Here is a 14,903-nt window from a genome sequence, read left to right on the forward strand (position 1 = left end):
CTGAAAAATGGGTAAAAAGGGACAAAAATGGTTAAAAAGATACATTTTGATGGATTTTTGATATCAATCAGTGATGAAATGGTCCGATGGATACTAATAAGGAGCCGAAAATGGGTAAAATGGGATAAAAATGGTTAAAAAGATACATTTCGATGGATTTTTGATACTAATACGGAGCTAAAAATGGGTAAAATGGGACAAAAATGGTTAAAAAGACGCATTTCGATGGATTTTTTATATCAATCAGTGATGAAATGGTCCGAATTGGAATAATAAGCAGCCAAAAATGGGTAAAATGGGATAAAAATGGTTAAAAGGACGCCTTTATATCCATTTTTGGTATCAATTAGTGCTGAAATGATTACATTTATAATAATAAGGGGAGAAAAATGGTTAAAAGAGGGCAAAAATGGTTAAAAGGAATGTGTTTGTATGGATTTTTGATCTCAATTAATGACAAAATGCTCAGATTTGGAATAATAAAGAGCCAAAAATGGGACAAAAATGGTTAAAAAGATACATTTCTCCGGATTTTTGATCCCAAATAGAGATTAAACGATGCGATTTGTGACTTTATAACCTTTACGGTTGTCGAAGCGCTCAGAATTTGCCTCTTTGGATTGAAAGTGAGCAAAAAAAATGGGGAAAAGAGTCCGAAAGTGGTTAAAAAGAAGGGATTTCTATCGATTTTTGATATCAATTAGCGATGAAATGGTCCGATTTCTAATTATAAGAAGCGAAAAATAGCTCAAGAGGGGCCAAAAGTGCTTAAAAGGAAGATATTTATACGGATTTCTGATATTAAATAGAGATTAAACGATGAATTTGTGACTTTATTACATTTGTGGTTATTGAAGAGCTCGGAATTCGCCTCTTTCATTAAAGATAAGCTCCAAAAAATGGTTAAAAGAGCCAAAAAATGGTTAAAAGAAGATATTTAGAGAGCTTTTGGCCATCAAATAGCGATGAAACGATGGGATTTGTGCCTTTAGAACATTCCCGGTTGTCAAAGAGCTCAAAATTCGCCTTTTTCATTAAAAAGAAAGACGAAATGGGGTTCCAAAAGAGGCAAAAAACGGTTAACGAACGCCTCCGCGCAGCGTTTCCTTGGAATCCCGCGTCTCGTCTCCCTCCTTCCCCACCCGCTGTCCACCTTGGGGGGACTTTTCCCCTTCCGAACCCTCTCGGAGGTCCACATCTCCCCCTCAAAACGGCCGCGAAGGCCCCCCCTGAAAAACAAAGCCCCTTTTGGACTTAACGATGCCCTTAACGAGGACAAAGAATGCGTAGGAACGGAGCGTTGTGGAGCGGTTTAGGGCCACTCGGGCACCTCCAAAGTTCTCGTGGAGGTTCTCCACGGAGCTCCGGGCTGGGAGGGGAATGGTGGGATGGAGGCGACGGCGTTGCCGCCGCATTGACTGCGGAATTTGCGGCGTCGGAGAATGCGGCAGGCGCTGCGGCTCTTTCTTGGCACCGAGACAAGGGTGGCAGTGCCAAAGCCCCCATGGCTAAAAACGCCTCCAAAGAAGCAGACGGGGAGCATGAAATCGCCCGGGTTTCGCATGGAAGAGCAACCAGACGCCGCTTTTAACCCCAGAAAGGAAGGAGCGGAAGAAGAAAGAAGATGGATTCAAGCGAAAAACGCTCATTTCTCCTCTTTTCAACCATCTCTTTCCTCATCGTTTCCCCCTAAATGTTCTCCGGGGGGTGGTGGAACCTCCAACCCTAAAGCCCAGGGAGATCCGGTGCTCAGGTGGATACGTAGGGTTGGATGGAGGAGCTCAAAGGGCTTTTCCAAGCACGAAATTCCAGGATTCGATGTGGGCGGTTGTGCCGTTGGCACCCACTCGGCCGACAACAAAGGGTGGAGGAAGAGGTGGACCACCAGAAGGTTGGAGGACACAAAGAAAGAGGGACTTTGCTGCACGTGGAGATCATGGAAGGGGTGGGGTTGGAGGGACCTTAAAGTTCAGAGATTCATGGAACGGTTTGGGTTGGAAGGGATCTTAAAGATGGTGGAATCATGGAATGGGTTGGGTTGGAAGGGATCTTAAAGATGGTGGAATCATGGAACGGTTTGGGTTGGAAGGGATCTTAAAGATGGTGGAATCATGGAATGAGTTGGGTTGGAAGGGATCTTAAAGATGGTGGAATCATGGAATGGGTTGGGTTGGAAGGGATCTTAAAGATGGTGGAATCATGGAACGGTTTGGGTTGGAAGGGATCTTAAAGATGGTGGAATCATGGAATGGGTTGGGTTGGAAGGGATCTTAAAGATGGTGGAATCATGGAACGGTTTGGGTTGGAAGGGACCTGAAAGATCATGGAACGATGGACTGCGTTGGGTTGTGAAGGCCCTTAAAGGACACCTGGATCAGGTTGCTCCAAGCCTCCATTCCAAAGCATTCCCACCACCACTGCTAATTAGGACCCGGCTAATAAACGGCCCAAATTAATTGAGAGGTGGAATCAAACCCAACTTGTATTGAATGTATTGAATGGGTTGAGGGAACCTTTGAAGCTCCTCAGGCTGGAGGTCATCATTCCCACCATCTACGCCCTAAACCGCAGCACGTTTGGTGGGAAGGGACCTCCAAGGTTGCCCAGATCCACCAGCAGGGCCACCTCCCACCGGATCAGGAGCTCCAAGCTCCATCCAACCTGGCTTTGGCCACCTCGGACAACCACTCCCTAACTTGAGGGCCTTCAAAAGCCGGAGAGATGAGGCGCTCAAGGGTGTGGTTGGAAACGGAGAGCTACGATCGGCCTGGATGACCTCCAAGATGTTGTCCCACCGAGCGATCCGCCTTTGGAAGCGGATAGGACAAAGCTTTCTTCTCCCGAGCCACCGAGATTCGCCCAATCTGTTCGGCGGAGACGACTTTAAGCGGTTCTGACGTGCGGCCCATGAGGTTCACCGAGAAGAAGAAAAGCTTCTTCTCGTGGTGGCATTTAGGTCATTGTCTTTGGGGGAATCAAGCAGGCGGTTCTTCTTTCCATCCTTCAGCTCCGAGCCCGGAGCGGAAAGAAGGAAACGCAAGAACGGAGACGAACGCTCCGAGGGAAAAAGCTGCTTCCAGGGCGATCCATTAGAGCTGACAAGTTCAATGGGCCATGAGAGACCATATGGCGGCCAAGACGCGGCGGGAGGAGACGCGAAGGAGGGCAACCACCAGCCCAGAGCTCATCTCCGGGATTTCTTCACGGATTGAAGGAATTCTGGGGCTTGGAGAGCTTTGGGTTTGAGGTGGAGTATCTAAAGGCGTGATGGGAGCCACCAGAAAGAGAGGAACGTGGGATGGGTTGGGAGGGGACGATGGAAGGGTCCATCACAGCTCGCTCAAATCAACCCATGGATCAAGTCCAACCGTGGAGCAGAAGACCAGAGCTCCTTCCACGTCCCACCATCTTCCAACTCCACTCGCCCAAACGCCACCAAGCCGTTAGCGTCCTCCTGCGGAGCTGGGGGACGTCCTGGGGCCCACGGACCTTCTGGGGGTGGCCCTGGAGGTGGCCAAGGCCGGGCTGGGTGGGGCCTGGAGCCCTTCATCCAGTGGGAGGTGTGGCCCTGCCCACGGAACTGGGTGGGAGTGGAGGTCCCTTCCAACCCAACTCATTCCATGATTCTCCGAGCTTTAAGGTCCCTTCAACCCAACTCATTCCACAATTCTCCGCTCTTTAAGGTCCCTTCTAACCCAATCCATTCCATGATTCTCCACTCTTTAAGGTCCCTCCAACCCACCCCAATCCACGACTCCATGATAGAACCGGATGAGCTTTGAGGTCCCTTCAACCCAACCCATTCCACGACTCCATGATGGAACCGGATGAGCTTCGAGGTCCCTTCAACCCAACCCATTCCACGACTCCATGATGGAACCAGACGAGCTTTGAGGTCCCTTCAACCTCAACCCACAATTCTCCGCTCTTTAAGGTCCTTCCAACCCAACCCAAACCCCAACTCCATGATGGAACCGGACGAGCTTTGAGGACCCTCCAACCCAACCCAATCCACAACTCCATAATGGAATCAGATGAGCTTTGAGGTCCCTTCAACCTCAACCCACGATTCTCCACTCTTTAAGGTCCCTTCAACCCACCCCATTCCACAACTCCATGATGGAACCGGATGAGCTTCGAGGTCCCTCCAACCCAATCCATTCCACGATTCTCTACTCTTTAAGGTCCTTCCAATCCAAACCAATCCCCGACTCCATGATGGAACCGGACGAGCTTTGAGGTCCCTTCAACCCAACCCACAATTCTCCACTCTTTAAAGTCCCTCAACCCACCCCAATCCACAACTCCATGATGGAACCGGATGAGCTTCGAGGTCCCTTCAACCCAACCCATTCCACAACTCCATGATGGAACCGGACGAGCTTTGAGGTCCCTTCAACCTCAACCCACGATTCTCCGCTCTTTAAGGTCCCTCCAACCCACCCCATTCCACGACTCCATGAAGGAACCGGATGAGCTTTAATGTCCCTTCAACCCACCCCAATCCACAACTCCATGATGGAACCGGATGAGCTTCGAGGTCCCTCCAACCCAATCCATTCCATGATTCTCCACTCTTTAAGGTCCTTCCAATCCAAACCAATCCACAACTCCATGATGGAACCAGACGAGCTTTGAGGTCCCTTCAACCCAACCCACGATTCTCTGCTCTTTAAGGTCCTTCCAACCCACCCCAATCCAGAACTCCATGATGGAACCGGATGAGCTTCGAGGTCCCTTCAACCCACCCCAATCCACGACTCTATGATGGAACCGGATGAGCTTCAAGGTCCCTTCAACCCAACCCCATCCACGACTCCATGAAGGAACCGGATGAGCTTTAATGTCCCTTCAACCCAACCCAATCCACAATTCTATGATGGAACCGGATGAGCTTTGAGGTCCCTTCAACCTCAACCCACGATTCTCCGATCTTTAAGGTCCTTCCAACCCACCCGAATCCACAACTCCATGATGGAACCGGACGAGCTTTGAGGACCCTCCAACCCAATCCAATCCACAACTCCATGATGGAACCAGACGAGCTTTGAGGTCCCTTCAACCCAACCCTCGATTCTCCACTCTTTAAGGCCCCTCCAACCCACCCCAATCCACGACTCCATGATGGAACCAGACGAGCTTTGAGGTCCCTTCAACCCAACCCCATCCATGACTCCATGAAGGAAATGGATGAGCTTTAAGGTCCCTCCAACCCACCCCAATCCACGACTCCATGACGGAACCGGATGAGCTTTGAGGTCCCTTCCAACCCAATCCATCCACGATTCTCCACTCTTTAAGGACCCTCCAACCCACCCCAATCCACAACTCCATGATGGAACCGGACGAGCTTTGAGGTCCCTTCAACCCAACGCACGATTCTCCGCTCTTTAAGGTCCTTCCAACCCACCCCATTCCACGACTCCATGATGGAACCAGACGAGCTTTGAGGTCCCTTCAACCCAACGCACGATTCTCCACTCTTTAAGGCCCCTCCAACCCACCCCAATCCACGACTCCATGATGGAACCGGATGAGCTTTGAGGTCCCTTCAACCCAACCCATTCCACGACTCCATGATGGAACCAGATGAGCTTTGAGGTCCCTTCAACCCAACCCATTCCATGACTCCATGATGGAACCAGATGAGCTTTGAGGTCCCTTCAACCCAACCCGCGATTCTCCGCTCTTTAAGGCCCCTCCAACCCCCGCAGTGCCGGATGAGCTCTGCGGTGGCTCCGTTGCGCTCCGGCTGTCCCCCCCCCGGCGGCGGGAGCCGGTCGGCCTGGAAGGAGTTAACATCTCGGCGGCTTTGCTCTCCATCTGCCGCTCTGCCCGCGTGGGCTTGGCTCGGTGGCTGTTTTTCTCCTGCTCCAAGTTGGCAGCGTCTGGGCTTTTCCATAATGCCAAGCATTTGGGAATTGTGAGCGGAATGAAACCGATCCAATCTCCTGCCTGCGACATGAATTTTCATTAATTACAACCTTGTCAGCAAAAGCATTATCAAAGCTGAAGATGAAAATGCTAATGAGCTGCCATTTGCATATTTTGCTTTGTTGGAATGTCATTAATTATTACATTTTATGATGATGAATGCAGCTGTCGGAGCTTCGCCGCGGCATAATTAGCCCAGCAGAATGCCAGGAGCCCATCAGCACTTTTGGGGCGGCAAAAAAAAAAGATGGAAAAATAAACCAAACAACTCCAAAAACCACGGCCCAAAAAAATCCCTTTTCCTCCATCGGTTCCTCCTCTCAACCGCCGTTCCATCAACTGCGCGGCCCAGGAGGTCGGGAGAAGGGCCTAAAGGTGGATCGCTCCCTCCGAGTTGGGTTTTTGGAGGGTTTCGTAAAGGCAAAAGGAGGGGAAAAAAAAAACCCCACCTCGTGGTTCTTCCAACTTAATTAATGCCACGCTTAATTATAACGCCATGATGTCAGCGGGTTTAATTAAGGGTTGGCGCGTTGACAAGAAAGCTCCTCGTGGCGGGAAGAGTCGCCAGAGGAGGAGGTGGGAGGTGAGCGGCGAGGCTGAGGAACCAGAACGGCGCCGGAGACCACAAGGAGGAGGTGCTCCGGGGAGATGGTGGCATCTAAAAGAGCATCGAGTCCTGCGTGGGGTGGAAGGACCTCAAAGATCATGGACTGGGATGGTTGGAAGGACCTTAAAGATCATGGAGTCACAGACTGGGGTGGAAGGACCTTAAAGATCATGGACTGGGATGGTCGGAAGGACCTTAAAGATCATGGAGGTGTGGACTGGGATGGTCGGAAGGACCTTAAAGATCATGGAGGCGTGGACTGAGTTGGTTGGAAGGACCTTAAAGATCATGGACTGGGTTGGATGGAAGGACCTTAAAGATCATGGAGGTGTGGACTGGGATGGTTGGAAGGACCTTAAAGATCATGGACTGAGTTGGTCGGAAGGACCTTAAAGATCATGGAGTCATGGACTGGGTTGGTTGGAAGGACCTTAAAGATCATGGAGGCGTGGACTGGGGTGGAAGGACCTTTAAAGATCATGGACTGGGATGGTCGGAAGGACCTTAAAGATCATGGAGGCGTGGACTGGGTCGGAAGGACCTTAAAGATCATGGACTGGGTTGGATGGAAGGACCTTAAAGATCATGGAGGCGTGGACTACATTGGTCAGAAGGACCTTAAAGATCATGGAGGTGTGGACTGGGGTGGAAGGACCTTAAAGATCATGGACTGCGTTGGTCGGAAGGACCTTAAAGATCGTGGAGTTGTGGACTGGGTTGGTCGGAAGGACCTTAAAGATCATGGAGTCACGGACTGGGTTGGAAGGACCTTAAAGATCGTGGAGGTGTGGACTGGGTTGGAAGGACCTTAAAGATCGTGGAGGTGTGGACTGGGATGGTCAGAAGGACCTTAAAGATCATGGAGTTATGGACTGAGTTGGTTGGAAGGACCTTAAAGATCATGGAGTCGCGGACTGGGTTGGAAGGACCTTAAAGATCATGGACTGGGATGGTCGGAAGGACCTTAAAGATCATGGAGGTGTGGACTGGGATGGTTGGAAGGACCTTAAAGATCATGGACTGAGTTGGTCGGAAGGACCTTAAAGATCATGGAGTCATGGACTGGGTTGGTTGGAAGGACCTTAAAGATCATGGAGGTGTGGACTACATTGGTCAGAAGGACCTTAAAGATGATGGAGTTATGGACTGAGTTGGTTGGAAGGACCTTAAAGATGATGGAGTCGCGGACTGGGGTGGAAGGACCTTAAAGATCATGGACTGGGATGGTCGGAAGGACCTTAAAGATCATGGAGGTGTGGACTGGGATGGTTGGAAGGACCTTAAAGATCATGGACTGCGTTGGTCGGAACGACCTTAAAGATCATGGAGTTGTGGACTGGGATGGTCGGAAGGACCTTAAAGATCGTGGAGTTGTGGACTGGGTTGGATGGAAGGACCTTAAAGATCGTGGAGGTGTGGACTGGGTTGGTTGGAAGGACCTTAAGGATCATGGAGTTATGGACTGGGATGGTTGGAAGGACCTTAAAGATCATGGAGGTGTGGACTGGGTTGGATGGAAGGACCTTAAGGATCATGGAGGCGTGGACTGAGTTGGTTGGAAGGACCTTAAAGATCATAGAATCATGGACTGAGTTGGGTTGGAAGGACCTTCAGGATGATGGAATGATTTGGGTTGGAAGAAATTGTTCAGCTCCTCAAATCCTCGAAGAGTTTGGGTTGGAAGGATCTTCAAGATGATGGAATGGGTTGGAAGGGATGATAAAGTCCACCCATTCCACAGGCAGGGTCACCACCCACCGGCTCAGGGGGTTCTAAGCCTCATCCAGTGTGGCCTTCAGCATCTCCAGGGGTTGGAGGATCACGGACTGGTTGAGGTTGGACGGGACCTTAAAGCCCACCCGGTTGCAATCCACCCGCCACGGGTTGGGACGTCTTCCACTTGACTGAGTTGAGGTCCTTGAGGACATCTGGAGCTCAAGTGGAAGGGAAGGGACAGTTGGGGTTGGTCAACGTGGAGAAGAAAAGGCTCCAGGGAGACCTTGGAGCAGCTTCCGGGACCTGAAGGGCCTCCAGGAAAGCCACGGAGGGGCTTCTCCGAGGCCATGGAGTGATGGGATGAGGGGAACAGCTTCAACTCGGAGACCAGGAGGACATTGGTCACGCTGAGGGTGGGAAGCCCTCGCCCAGGTGGCCACGGTCACGTTGGAGCCCCTGACCAGCGGGAGGTGGCCCCGATAACGGGATGGGCTGGGAGACCCCTTCCAAGCCCACCCATCCGTGACCTCCAACTTCTAAGCCCCCTTCCATTCCATGACCCTCAGACCTTCAAGCCCCCTTCCAACCCATTCCACCATCTCCAACCTCCAAGTCCCCTTCCAACCCCACCCATTCCACGACCCTCAGACCTTCAAGTCCCCTTCCAACCCAACCCATTCCATGACTCTCAGACCTTGAGGCCCTCTACCAACCTGACCCCCTCCATGACCTCCAACCTTTATGGCCCTTCCAATGACCCTCAGACCTCGAGGCCCTCTTCCAACCTTTGAGTCCCCTTCCACTCCATTCCATGACCCTCAGACCTTTGAGCCCCCTTCCAATCCAACCCATGCCCTGACCTCCAACCTTTGAGTTCCCTTCCAACCCATTCCCTGACCTCCAACCTTTGAGCCCCCTTCCAGCCCAACCCATCCGTGACCCTCAGACCTTTCAGCCCTCTTCCAACGCAACCCATTCCATGACCTCCAATCTTTGTGTCCCCTTCCAACCCATCCATGACCCTCAGACCTTCAAGTCCCCCTCCACTCCATTCCATGACCTCCAACCTTTGAGTCCCCTTCCACTCTATTCCATGATCCTCAGACCTTTGAGCCCCCTTCCAATCCAACCCATTCCCTGACCTCCAACCTTTGAGTCCCCTTCCACTCCATTCCATGATTCTCAGACCTTCAAGTCCCCTTCCAGCCCAACCCATCCAAGACCCTCAGACCTTCAAATCCCCTTCCAACCCGACCCATTCCCTGACCTCCAACCTTTGAGCCCTCTTCCAACCCATTCCATGACCCTCAGACCTTTGAGCCCCCTTCCAATCCAACCCATCCATGACCTCCAACCCTTGAGTCCCCTTCCACACCATTCCATGACCCTCAGACCTTCGAGCCCCCTTCCAACCCAACCCATTCCATGACCTCCAACCTTTGAATCCCCTCCACTCCGTTCCATGACCCTCAGACCTTTAAGCTCCCTTCCAACCTGACCCATTCCATGACCTCCAACCCTTGAGTCCCCTTCCACTCCATTCCACAATCCTAAGACCTTCAGGTCCCTTTCCAACCTGACCCATTCCATGACCCTCAGACCTTTGAGCCCCCTTCCAATCCAACCCATTCCCTGACCTCCAACCTTTGAGTCCCCTTCCACTCCATTCCATGACCCTCAGACCTTCAAGTCCCCTTCCAACCTAACCCATTCCATGACCTCCAACCTTTGAATCCCCTTCCCACCATCCATGACCCTCAGACCTTCAAGTCCCCTTCCACTCCATTCCATGACCCTCAGACCTTTGAGCCCCCTTCCAACCTGACCCATTCCATGACCTCCAACCTTTGAGTCCCCTTCCACTCTATTCCATGATCCTCAGACCTTTGAATCCCTTCCAACACGACCCATTCCACAACCTCCAACCTTTGAGTCCCCTTCCAGTCCAACCCATTCCATGACCTCTCAGACCTTCAACTCCCCTTCCAACCTGACCCATTCCATGACTCTCAGACCTTGAGGCCCTCTACCAACTTGACCCCTTCCATGACCTCCAACCTTCGAGTCCCCTTCCAACCCATTCCACGACCCTCAGACCTTCGAGTCCCCTTCCAACCTGACCCATTCCACGACCTCCAACCTTTGAGCCCCTTCCAACCCATTCCATGACCCTCAGACCTTTGAGCCCCTTCCACCCCATCCCTGACCTCCAACCTTTGAGCCCCTTCCAACCCATTCCATGACCCTCAGACCTTTGAGCCCCTTCCACCCATCCCTGACCTCCAACCTTTGAGCCCCTTCCACCCCACCCCTGCCCTCCACCCTTTGAGCCCCTTCCCACCCCCCCCCGTCCCCGTTCCTCCTCCCAAGCTGAGCTTCTCCTTCTTCTTCCGCCGCCACCACCGCTGGGATTCGGTTTTTTTTTTCCTCCCGCGAGCAGCAGCAGCGGCGCAGCAGAAGACCCCCTCCGTGTGCCGCCGAGCGAAGCCGAGGAGAAGGCCACCCCGCCGGCGGTGGAGCAGATGGGCCCCTTCCACATGACGAAGCCGATCAATCAGAGCTGAAGGGCGCAGGTGCGGCGCAGCCGCGCAACAACGCCCCATTTCACAGTCTGTCACACACAGCCGCACGGGCGGCCAGGAGTGACCCTCCACCGCTCCCCCAGGACCTCCGCTGGAGCTCCTCGCGCCTCGCGCCCGCCTGCCTTCTCCACTGACGTCTTCATAACGGCCTTCGCTCCACCGCGACGGGGGGAGGAGGTGGCTCGGCCCCACCAGGAGCTCCTCAAGGAGGGCTCGGGGGGGCCTCGCTGCCCGCACGGCCGCCTTCTTCCAGAAGGAGCCTGGAAAAGGTTCTCCAGCCCAGCCCCACGCGGGGCCTGGAGGACATCTCCAGGGCTTTTGGGGCCCTCCAGACATGGGGACACCAAAACCTTCCAGAGATGGAGGCACCGAGGCTGGAAAAGCCCTCGGAGCTCATCCAGTCCAAGCCCACACGTAGCCTGGAGGACATCTCCAGGGCTTTTGGGTCCCTCCTAACACGGGGACACCAAAACCTTCCTGAGATGGAGTCACCGAGGCTGGAAAAGCCCTCAGAGCTCATCCAGTCCAAGCCCAGAGTGTCCCCAAACACCATCTCCATGGCTTTTGGGTTCCTCCAAACACGGAGGCACCAAAACCTTCCTGAGATGGAGTCACCGAGGCTGGAAAAGCCCTCGGAGCTCATCCAGCCCAAGCCCACACATAGCCTGGAGGACATCTCCATGGCTTTTGGGTCCCTCCAGACACAGGGACACCAAAACCTTCCTGGGATGGAGTCACCGAGGCTGGAAAAGCCCTCGGAGCTCATCCAGTCCAAGCCCAGAGTGTCCCCAAACACCATCTCCATGGCTTTTGGGTCCCTTCAGACACGGGGACACCAAAACCTTCCTGAGATGGAGACACCGAGGCTGGAAAAGCCCTCTGAGCTCATCCAGTCCAAGCTCATACGAAGCCTGGAGGACATCTCCATGGCTTTTGGGGCCCTTCAGACACAGGGACACCAAAACCTTCCTGAGATGGAGTCACCGAGGCTGGAAAAGCCCTCGGAGCTCATCCAGTCCAAGCCCACACGTCGCCTGGAGGACATCTCCATGGCTTTTGAGTCCCTCCGGATATGGAGACACCACCACTACGGTGGTACGGACTCATTAAGGTTGGAGAAGATCTCCAAGGTGATCCATTCCAACCCCACGTGTGTCCTCAGGCCCCATCTCTGTGGCTTCTGAAGGCCATCCAACCCGGCCTTGGACACCTCCAGGGATGGGGCAGCCACCACCGCTCGGAGCAACCCATGTTTTGATGTTCCTCAAGGCCTTTCCCTGGCCCCGAAGCCACCTGAGATAACAGCGGTGGGGAGAAGAAGGAGTGAAGGACACGGCGGGACAGACGCCACCTGTGAAAACCCAACCTCGGCCAAGAAGAAACGGGACCTCATGGAGGAAAGGTTGAAATCATGGCTTGAAGGAAGGTTAGAAAAACAAAGAGCCGGTGAGTCATGGTGGAAACTTCATCCCTTCTCCTTAGAATAACAGGAAGGGCCTCCAGGATGGACAGAGGCCAAGTCCTTGGATGGAGACGACTGCGACCGGAGCGTTACCGATGACGGGAGGACTTGGCATGGAGACAAGAGGAACCGAGGAACCGCGTCCCAGCACCCACCTCCCCACCAGCTCCTTTCCAGGAGCTGCTGAGAGCGAGGAGGGCCCTCCAGAGAACCTTGGCCCATGATCCAGCCTGGCCAGGAACCTCTGGAGACCCTTGGCCCATGATCCAGCCTGGCCAGAGCCCTCTGGAGACCCTTGGCCCATGATCCAGCCTGGCCAGGAACCTCTGGAGAACCTTGGCCCATGATCCAGCCTGGCCAGAGCCCTCTGGAGAACCTTGGCCCATGGATCCAGCCTGGCCAGGACCCTCTGGAGAACCTTGGCCCATGATCCAGCCTGGCCAGAGCCCTCTGGAGAACCTTGGCCCATGATCCAGCCTGGCCAGGAACCTCTGGAGAACCTTGGCCCATGGATCCATCCCAGAAGGACCCTTAAAATCAAGGACTCATGGACTGCTTTGGGTTGAAGGGACCTCCAAGATCATCCAGTTCCACAGGTGCCACGTTCCATCTGTGATCCCAGAAGCCTCTGAGGTCCACCACCATCTCCACCCAAAGCCATGAGGCGGTGGAGAGGACCCACCTTGAGCAGCGCGGCGGTCCCCTGGGCTCCCCTGCAGACCCCCCCGTGGTGACGTCCCCAGCAGAAGCAGGGCGTGATCTTGGCCAAGCCCCACCATGCCTAACCTCGTGACGTCATCTCTTTCCCTTCCCGAAGGTCGTTAATCAACCGTCATTAAGGAGAGTCGTTAGCGGGCAACGATCCAACCCAAACCCCACCATCGGTGGCCCTCAAGAGGGAAGTTCTCCAACCAAGTTGTCTCATAGGGTCAAAAGGACCTTTTTTAACCATCAAAACCACTCTCAGAAGGTCCATATTTTCGTGCCCACCTTATGGCCAAAAGGACAATGTAAACCCTCTCAACCAACCCTTGACCTCCTCCACCACCAAAGTCCTGGAAAGCCAACGATCCATCGGCTCCAGAAGGTCCACTTTGGAAGGTCCACCAGAGCTTTGAGAAGTCCAATTCCACCTCCAACCCCACCGGAGCCCAAAAAGGAGGATGAGGGACTCCGATCAATGTTCTCCACCGAGAAGAAACGCCAGAACTTACTTTGTATTCGGGAGTTAACGAAGGGAGGAGAAAGATTGTCGTGAGAACCAAGGTCTCTGCTGGCCAAGTGGTCGTAGGGAGTCCCATCTCCATAGTTCTGAGAAGACAACGCAACGGGAGAAGCTTCAATGACATTGGCCAAGCCCTAGAGGTCCTCAGCGAGGAGAAACCTTCTCCCAGTGCTTGGGAAGCGATGGGTTCCACCAGGTTGGTGAAAGAGACCTGGGGAGGGGTTGGAGATCATGGGATGGGATGGGTTGGAGGGACCTTGGAGATCATGGGATGGGTTGGAGGCACCTTGGAGATCATGGGATGGGTTGGGTTAGAAGGACCTTCAAGATCATGAAATGGAAGGACCTTCAAGATGATGGCATCACAGCCCAGGTTGGGTCCAAAGGGACCTCCAAGGCCATCCAGCTCCACCCCCCGCCATGGTCCCACCTCCCCCTGGTTGCTCCAAGCCTTCTCCAAGCTTTCCACCTCCAGGCCTGGAGCAAAGCTAAGGTTCCTCAGGTCTCGGCGGTGCTTCTCTGACTGGAAGCGATGGTAGAACCTCCTTTGGAGGAGCCGATGGGAGGAGACACCAGGCCCAAGGCCTCGTATTTATGCAAAGGTTTTGTTCCTTGGCTTTCAAAGCCCCCTGAGGACCTCATTGTCCGCCCCTGGAAGCCCGTCCATCACGGGACAAAGGCCTCCTGGGCGGGAGGTCACGTTCTTTGGGGAGTTCAACGGCTCCGATTCTTCTCGTGTTCTTTTCATCTCCAACGTCTTTGTCCTCTTCCATTCAGAGCTTCCCATGCATAAATAATCGTGTGGGCAAACTCCAGGAGGACTTTTCACCACAGGGGTTTCCTTCAGAAGAAACAAACCTCACGGCGAGGAGAAGAAAGGAATGACGGCGTGGAGGAAGGATCGGGCACCACCGCCCCCCTCAAAAGGTTCTCCTCCTCGCTCCAAGAAGGACCTCCAAGGAGAACCACAGCTCTGAGGGACCTGCGGGGAGTTTGGTCTGGAGAAGGCTGATGGGACACCTCGTGTGGCTCTCGGCAGCTCCTGGAGAGGACCTCGTGTGGAGGTCAACACTCTCCAACCAAGGGAACCAAGGGACGGGAGGAGATGGTCCTGGTGTGGTGGAACCACCTCGGCTTGGTGGGACCTCCCCGGCAGGAAGGAAAGGTTAATGACTGAGAAGAAGCACTAAATTCATCTCAGGAGGAGGTTGAGCTCGTTAAGAACGGGATTTTAACGAGAAAAAGAGGAGATCTACTTACCCGGGATGGACTTGGATGTCCCGCGTTGGCCCAGGAGCCGGAACCGCTTCGTTCTTCTACACCTGTGGAGAAGAAAAGGTTCTTCACGCCTGCTTGCAAGGACTGGTTCCTCTCATA

The 14,903-nt window shown here is 53.5% G+C and overlaps 1 protein-coding gene across 2 annotated transcripts in view; it reads right to left on the minus strand.

Annotated features, from left to right (window-relative positions):
* LOC128850214 (transcription factor 4-like) overlaps positions 1-14,845 on the minus strand; it is a 79,043-nt gene extending 64,198 nt beyond the window's left edge. For both annotated transcript variants that reach the window (XM_054053208.1, XM_054053207.1), the window contains exons 1-2: positions 14,787-14,845; positions 13,516-13,612 (exon numbers count right to left, since the gene is read on the minus strand). The gene's annotated coding sequence lies outside the window, so the exon portion shown is untranslated. The remainder of the gene's footprint in view (positions 1-13,515; positions 13,613-14,786) is intronic.
* Positions 14,846-14,903: the final 58 nt, after the last annotated feature.

Source organism: Cuculus canorus, chromosome W (genome assembly GCF_017976375.1).
Source record: "Cuculus canorus isolate bCucCan1 chromosome W, bCucCan1.pri, whole genome shotgun sequence".
Taxonomy (NCBI): domain Eukaryota; kingdom Metazoa; phylum Chordata; class Aves; order Cuculiformes; family Cuculidae; genus Cuculus; species Cuculus canorus.